This window comes from Melanostigma gelatinosum (assembly GCF_949748355.1).
Source record: "Melanostigma gelatinosum genome assembly, chromosome: 23".
NCBI classification, from domain to species: Eukaryota; Metazoa; Chordata; class Actinopteri; order Perciformes; family Zoarcidae; genus Melanostigma; species Melanostigma gelatinosum.
The window spans coordinates 4,935,041-4,943,770 of record NC_136656.1 but is presented as its reverse complement, the minus strand read 5'-3'; positions in this window follow the sequence as shown (position 1 = coordinate 4,943,770).

Below are 8,730 nucleotides of genomic sequence, written 5' to 3'. Positions count from 1 at the left end.
TTCACATGGGTGAAAAAGGTAGTTACCACGATCAGAGCTAAGCCTCCAAAAACCAACAAATTGAGAAATCTTGTCCTTGGTACAATTATCTCCAATATTTTAAAAGCTAATGCACCCCATTCCAGGGGACCTTTTCAAACAGGAAAATAAACTTTTACAAAATGTAGAGCCCAACCTTCTAGCAATGAATAACAAAAGCAAGTGGGAGGGGCTTGCAGTTCGGGCCTAACCAACTTTGTATCAGACCTGTCTCTGTGGCGCAATTGGTCAGCGCGTTCGGCTGTTAACCGAAAGGTTGGTGGTTCAAGCCCATCCAGGGACGTTTTGAGCTTATCGAAAGAGCAGACTTCACATGGGTGAAAAAGGTAGTTGCCACGATCAGAGCTAAGCCTCCAAAAACCAACAAATTGAGAAATCATGTCCTTGGTACAATTATCTCCAATCTTTTAAAAGCTAATGCACCCCATTCCAGGGGACCTTTTCAAACAGGAAAAATAACTTTTACAAAATGAGTCCAACCTTCTAGCAATGAATAGCAAAAGCAAGTGGGAGCGGCTTGCAGATCGGGCTTAACCAACTTTGGTCCAAGCCTGTCTCTGTGGCGCAATTGATCAGCGCGTTCGGCTGTTAACCGAAAGGTTGGTGGTTCAAGCCCACCCAGGGACGTTTTGAGCTTATCAAAAGAGCAGACTTCAAATGGATGAAAAGGTAGTTTCCACGATCAGAGCTAAGCCTCCAAAAACCAACAAATTGAGAAATCATGTCCTTGTTACAATTATCTCCAATCTTTTAAAAGCTAATGCACCCCATTCCAGGGGACCTTTTCAAACAGGAAAATAAACTTTTACAAAATGTAGAGCCCAACCTTCTAGCAATGAATAACAAAAGCAAGTGGGAGGGGCTTGCAGTTCGGGCCTAACCAACTTTGTATCAGACCTGTCTCTGTGGCGCAATTGGTCAGCGCGTTCGGCTGTTAACCGAAAGGTTGGTGGTTCAAGCCCACCCAGGGACGTTTTGAGCTTATCAAAAGAGCAGACTTCACATGGGTGAAAAAGTAGTTGCCACGATCAGAGCTAAGCCTCCAAAAACCAACAAATTGAGAAATCTTGTCCTTGGTACAATTATCTCCAATATTTTAAAAGCTAATGCACCCCATTCCAGGGGACCTTTTCAAACAGGAAAATAAACTTTTACAAAATGTAGAGCCCAACCTTCTAGCAATGAATAACAAAAGCAAGTGGGAGGGGCTTGCAGTTCGGGCCTAACCAACTTTGTATCAGACCTGTCTCTGTGGCGCAATTGGTCAGCGCGTTCGGCTGTTAACCGAAAGGTTGGTGGTTCAAGCCCATCCAGGGACGTTTTGAGCTTATCGAAAGAGCAGACTTCACATGGGTGAAAAGGTAGTTGCCACGATCAGAGCTAAGCCTCCAAAAACCAACAAATTGAGAAATCTTGTCCTTGGTACAATTATCTCCAATATTTTAAAAGCTAATGCACCCCATTCCAGGGGACGTTTTCAAACAGGAAAATAAACTTTTACAAAATGTAGAGCCCAACCTTCTAGCAATGAATAACAAAAGCAAGTGGGAGGGGCTTGCAGTTCAGGCCTAACCAACTTAGTATCAGACCTGTCTCTGTGGCGCAATTGGTCAGCGCGTTCGGCTGTTAACCGAAAGGTTGGTGGTTCAAGCCCACCCAGGGACGTTTTGAGCTTATCAAAAGAGCTGACTTCACATGGGTGAAAAAGGTAGTTGCCACGATCAGAGCTAAGCCTCCAAAAACCAACAAATTGAGAAATATTGTCCTTGGTACAATTATCTCCAATATCTTAAAAGCTAATGCACCCCATTCCAGGGGACCTTTTCAAACAGGAAAATAAACTTTTACAAAATGTAGAGCCCAACCTTCTAGCAATGAATAACAAAAGCAAGTGGGAGGGGCTTGCAGTTCGGGCCTAACCAACTTTGTATCAGACCTGTCTCCGTGGCGCAATTGGTCAGCGCGTTTGGCTGTTAACCGAAAGGTTGGTGGTTCAAGCCCACCCAGGGACGTTTTGAGCTTATCAAAAGAGCAGACTTCACATTGGTGAAAAAGTAGTTGCCACGATCAGAGCTAAGCCTCCAAAAACCAACAAATTGAGAAATCATGTCCTTGGTACAATTATCTCCAATCTTTTAAAAGCTAATGCACCCCATTCCAGGGGACCTTTTCAAACAGGAAAATTAACTTTTACAAAATGAGTCCAACCTTCTAGCAATGAATAGCAAAAGCAAGTGGGAGCGGCTTGCAGATCGGGCTTAACCAACTTTGTATCAGACCTGTCTCTGTGGCGCAATTGGTCAGCGCGTTCGGCTGTTAACCGAAAGGTTGGTGGTTCAAGCCCATCCAGGGACGTTTTGAGCTTATCAAAAGAGCAGACTTCACATGGGTGAAAAAGGTAGTTGCCACGATCAGAGCTAAGCCTCCAAAAACCAACAAATTGAGAAATCTTGTCCTTGGTACAATTATCTCCAATATTTTAAAAGCTAATGCACCCCATTCCAGGGGACCTTTTCAAACAGGAAAATTAACTTTTACAAAATGAGTCCAACCTTCTAGCAATGAATAGCAAAAGCAAGTGGGAGCGGCTTGCAGATCGGGCTTAACCAACTTTGGTCCAAGCCTGTCTCTGTGGCGCAATTGGTCAGCGCGTTCGGCTGTTAACCGAAAGGTTGGTGGTTCAAGCCCACCCAGGGACGTTTTGAGCTTATCAAAAGAGCAGACTTCAAATGGATGAAAAGGTAGTTTCCGCGATCAGAGCTAAGCCTCCAAAAACCAACAAATTGAGAAATCATGTCCTTGGTACAATTATCTCCAATCTTTTAAAAGCTAATGCACCCCATTCCAGGGGACCTTTTCAAACAGGAAAATTAACTTTTACAAAATGAGTCCAACCTTCTAGCAATGAATAACAAAAGCAAGTGGGAGGGGTTTGCAGTTCAGGCCTAACCAACTTTGTATCAGACCTGTCTCTGTGGCGCAATTGGTCAGCGCGTTCGGCTGTTAACCGAAAGGTTGGTGGTTCAAGCCCATCCAGGGACGTTTTGAGCTTATCAAAAGAGCAGACTTCACATGGGTGAAAAAGGTAGTTACCACGATCAGAGCTAAGCCTCCAAAATCCAACAAATTGAGAAATCTTGTCCTTGGTACAATTATCTCCAATATTTTAAAAGCTAATGCACCCCATTCCAGGGGACCTTTTCAAACAGGAAAATAAACTTTTACAAAATGTAGAGCCCAACCTTCTAGCAATGAATAACACAAGCAAGTGGGAGGGGCTTGCAGTTCGGGCCTAACCAACTTTGTATCAGACCTGTCTCTGTGGCGCAATTGGTCAGCGCGTTCGGCTGTTAACCGAAAGGTTGGTGGTTCAAGCCCATCCAGGGACGTTTTGAGCTTATCGAAAGAGCAGACTTCACATGGGTGAAAAGGTAGTTGCCACGATCAGAGCTAAGCCTCCAAAAACCAACAAATTGAGAAATCTTGTCCTTGGTACAATTATCTCCAATATTTTAAAAGCTAATGCACCCCATTCCAGGGGACGTTTTCAAACAGGAAAATAAACTTTTACAAAATGTAGAGCCCAACCTTCTAGCAATGAATAACAAAAGCAAGTGGGAGGGGCTTGCAGTTCAGGCCTAACCAACTTAGTATCAGACCTGTCTCTGTGGCGCAATTGGTCAGCGCGTTCGGCTGTTAACCGAAAGGTTGGTGGTTCAAGCCCACCCAGGGACGTTTTGAGCTTATCAAAAGAGCTGACTTGACATGGGTGAAAAAGGTAGTTGCCACGATCAGAGCTAAGCCTCCAAAAACCAACAAATTGAGAAATATTGTCCTTGGTACAATTATCTCCAATATCTTAAAAGCTAATGCACCCCATTCCAGGGGACCTTTTCAAACAGGAAAATAAACTTTTACAAAATGTAGAGCCCAACCTTCTAGCAATGAATAACAAAAGCAAGTGGGAGGGGCTTGCAGTTCGGGCCTAACCAACTTTGTATCAGACCTGTCTCTGTGGCGCAATTGGTCAGCGCGTTCGGCTGTTAACCGAAAGGTTGGTGGTTCAAGCCCACCCAGGGACGTTTTGAGCTTATCAAAAGAGCAGACTTCACATTGGTGAAAAAGTAGTTGCCACGATCAGAGCTAAGCCTCCAAAAACCAACAAATTGAGAAATCATGTCCTTGGTACAATTATCTCCAATCTTTTAAAAGCTAATGCACCCCATTCCAGGGGACCTTTTCAAACAGGAAAATTAACTTTTACAAAATGAGTCCAACCTTCTAGCAATGAATAGCAAAAGCAAGTGGGAGCGGCTTGCAGATCGGGCTTAACCAACTTTGTATCAGACCTGTCTCTGTGGCGCAATTGGTCAGCGCGTTCGGCTGTTAACCGAAAGGTTGGTGGTTCAAGCCCACCCAGGGATGTTTTGAGCTTATCAAAAGAGCAGACTTCAAATGGATGAAAAGGTAGTTTCCACGATCAGAGCTAAGCCTCCAAAAACCAACAAATTGAGAAATCATGTCCTTGGTACAATTATCTCCAATCTTTTAAAGGCTAATGCACCCCATTCCAGGGGACCTTTTCAAACAGGAAAATTAACTTTTACAAAATGAGTCCAACCTTCTAGCAATGAATAACAAAAGCAAGTGGGAGGGGCTTGCAGTTCGGGCCTAACCAACTTTGTATCAGACCTGTCTCTGTGGCGCAATTGGTCAGCGCGTTCGGCTGTTAACCGAAAGGTTGGTGGTTCAAGCCCATCCAGGGACGTTTTGAGCTTATCAAAAGAGCAGACTTCACATGGGTGAAAAAGGTAGTTGCCACGATCAGAGCTAAGCCTCCAAAAACCAACAAATTGAGAAATCTTGTCCTTGGTACAATTATCTCCAATATTTTAAAAGCTAATGCACCCCATTCCAGGGGACCTTTTCAAACAGGAAAATAAACTTTTACAAAATGTAGAGCCCAACCTTCTAGCAATGAATAACAAAAGCAAGTGGGAGGGGCTTGCAGTTCAGGCCTAACCAACTTTGTATCAGACCTGTCTCTGTGGCGCAATTGGTCAGCGCGTTCGGCTGTTAACCGAAAGGTTGGTGGTTCAAGCCCACCCAGGGACGTTTTGAGCTTATCAAAAGAGCAGACTTCACATTGGTGAAAAAGTAGTTGCCACGATCAGAGCTAAGCCTCCAAAAACCAACAAATTGAGAAATCATGTCCTTGGTACAATTATCTCCAATCTTTTAAAAGCTAATGCACCCCATTCCAGGGGACCTTTTCAAACAGGAAAATTAACTTTTACAAAATGAGTCCAACCTTCTAGCAATGAATAGCAAAAGCAAGTGGGAGCGGCTTGCAGATCGGGCTTAACCAACTTTGTATCAGACCTGTCTCTGTGGCGCAATTGGTCAGCGCGTTCGGCTGTTAACCGAAAGGTTGGTGGTTCAAGCCCACCCAGGGATGTTTTGAGCTTATCAAAAGAGCAGACTTCAAATGGATGAAAAGGTAGTTTCCACGATCAGAGCTAAGCCTCCAAAAACCAACAAATTGAGAAATCATGTCCTTGGTACAATTATCTCCAATCTTTTAAAGGCTAATGCACCCCATTCCAGGGGACCTTTTCAAACAGGAAAATTAACTTTTACAAAATGAGTCCAACCTTCTAGCAATGAATAACAAAAGCAAGTGGGAGGGGCTTGCAGTTCGGGCCTAACCAACTTTGTATCAGACCTGTCTCTGTGGCGCAATTGGTCAGCGCGTTCGGCTGTTAACCGAAAGGTTGGTGGTTCAAGCCCATCCAGGGACGTTTTGAGCTTATCAAAAGAGCAGACTTCACATGGGTGAAAAAGGTAGTTGCCACGATCAGAGCTAAGCCTCCAAAAACCAACAAATTGAGAAATCTTGTCCTTGGTACAATTATCTCCAATATTTTAAAAGCTAATGCACCCCATTCCAGGGGACCTTTTCAAACAGGAAAATAAACTTTTACAAAATGTAGAGCCCAACCTTCTAGCAATGAATAACAAAAGCAAGTGGGAGGGGCTTGCAGTTCAGGCCTAACCAACTTTGTATCAGACCTGTCTCTGTGGCGCAATTGGTCAGCGCGTTCGGCTGTTAACCGAAAGGTTGGTGGTTCAAGCCCACCCAGGGACGTTTTGAGCTTATCAAAAGAGCAGACTTCACATTGGTGAAAAAGGTAGTTGCCACGATCAGAGCTAAGCCTCCAAAAACCAACAAATTGAGAAATCATGTCCTTGGTACAATTATCTCCAATCTTTTAAAAGCTAATGCACCCCATTCCAGGGGACCTTTTCAAACAGGAAAATTAACTTTTACAAAATGAGTCCAACCTTCTAGCAATGAATAGCAAAAGCAAGTGGGAGCGGCTTGCAGATCGGGCTTAACCAACTTTGGTCCAAGCCTGTCTCTGTGGCGCAATTGGTCAGCGCGTTCGGCTGTTAACCGAAAGGTTGGTGGTTCAAGCCCACCCAGGGACGTTTTGAGCTTATCAAAAGAGCAGACTTCAAATGGATGAAAAGGTAGTTTCCACGATCAGAGCTAAGCCTCCAAAAACCAACAAATTCAGAAATCATGTCCTTGGTACAATTATCTCCAATCTTTTAAAAGCTAATGCACCCCATTCCAGGGGACCTTTTCAAACAGGAAAATTAACTTTTACAAAATGAGTCCAACCTTCTAGCAATGAATAACAAAAGCAAGTGGGAGGGGCTTGCAGTTCGGGCCTAACCAACTTTGTATCAGACCTGTCTCTGTGGCGCAATTGGTCAGCGCATTCGGCTGTTAACCGAAAGGTTGGTGGTTCAAGCCCATCCAGGGACGTTTTGAGCTTATCAAAAGAGCAGACTTCACATGGGTGAAAAAGGTAGTTGCCACGATCAGAGCTAAGCCTCCAAAAACCAACAAATTGAGAAATCATGTCCTTGGTACAATTATCTCCAATCTTTTAAAAGCTAATGCACCCCATTCCAGGGGACCATTTCAAACAGGAAAATTAACTTTTACAAAATGAGTCCAACCTTCTAGCAATGAATAACAAAAGCAAGTGGGAGGGGCTTGCAGTTCGGGCCTAACCAACTTTGTATCAGACCTGTCTCTGTGGCGCAATTGGTCAGCGCGTTCGGCTGTTAACCGAAAGGTTGGTGGTTCAAGCCCATCCAGGGACGTTTTGAGCTTATCAAAAGAGCAGACTTCACATGGGTGAAAAAGGTAGTTACCACGATCAGAGCTAAGCCTCCAAAATCCAACAAATTGAGAAATCTTGTCCTTGGTACAATTATCTCCAATATTTTAAAAGCTAATGCACCCCATTCCAGGGGACCTTTTCAAACAGGAAAATAAACTTTTACAAAATGTAGAGCCCAACCTTCTAGCAATGAATAACAAAAGCAAGTGGGAGGGGCTTGCAGTTCAGGCCTAACCAACTTTGTATCAGACCTGTCTCTGTGGCGCAATTGGTCAGCGCGTTCGGCTGTTAACCGAAAGGTTGGTGGTTCAAGCCCATCCAGGGACGTTTTGAGCTTATCAAAAGAGCAGACTTCACATGGGTGAAAAAGGTAGTTACCACGATCAGAGCTAAGCCTCCAAAATCCAACAAATTGAGAAATCTTGTCCTTGGTACAATTATCTCCAATATTTTAAAAGCTAATGCACCCCATTCCAGGGGACCTTTTCAAACAGGAAAATAAACTTTTACAAAATGTAGAGCCCAACCTTCTAGCAATGAATAACAAAAGCAAGTGGGAGGGGCTTGCAGTTCGGGCCTAACCAACTTTGTATCAGACCTGTCTCTGTGGCGCAATTGGTCAGCGCGTTCGGCTGTTAACCGAAAGGTTGGTGGTTCAAGCCCATCCAGGGACGTTTTGAGCTTATCGAAAGAGCAGACTTCACATGGGTGAAAAAGGTAGTTGCCACGATCAGAGCTAAGCCTCCAAAAACCAACAAATTGAGAAATCTTGTCCTTGGTACAATTATCTCCAATATTTTAAAAGCTAATGCACCCCATTCCAGGGGACCTTTTCAAACAGGAAAATAAACTTTTACAAAATGTAGAGCCCAACCTTCTAGCAATGAATAACAAAAGCAAGTGGGAGGGGCTTGCAGTTCAGGCCTAACCAACTTTGTATCAGACCTGTCTCTGTGGCGCAATTGGTCAGCGCGTTCGGCTGTTAACCGAAAGGTTGGTGGTTCAAGCCCACCCAGGGACGTTTTGAGCTTATCAAAAGAGCAGACTTCAAATGGATGAAAAGGTAGTTTCCACGATCAGAGCTAAGCCTCCAAAAACCAACAAATTGAGAAATCATGTCCTTGGTACAATTATCTCCAATCTTTTAAAAGCTAATGCACCCCATTCCAGGGGACCTTTTCAAACAGGAAAATTAACTTTTACAAAATGAGTCCAACCTTCTAGCAATGAATAACAAAAGCAAGTGGGAGGGGCTTGCAGTTCGGGCCTAACCAACTTTGTATCAGACCTGTCTCTGTGGTGCAATTGGTCAGCGCGTTCGGCTGTTAACCGAAAGGTTGGTGGTTCAAGCCCATCCAGGGACGTTTTGAGCTTATCAAAAGAGCAGACTTCACATGGGTGAAAAAGGTAGTTGCCACGATCAGAGCTAAGCCTCCAAAAACCAACAAATTGAGAAATCATGTCCTTGGTACAATTATCTCCAATCTTTTAA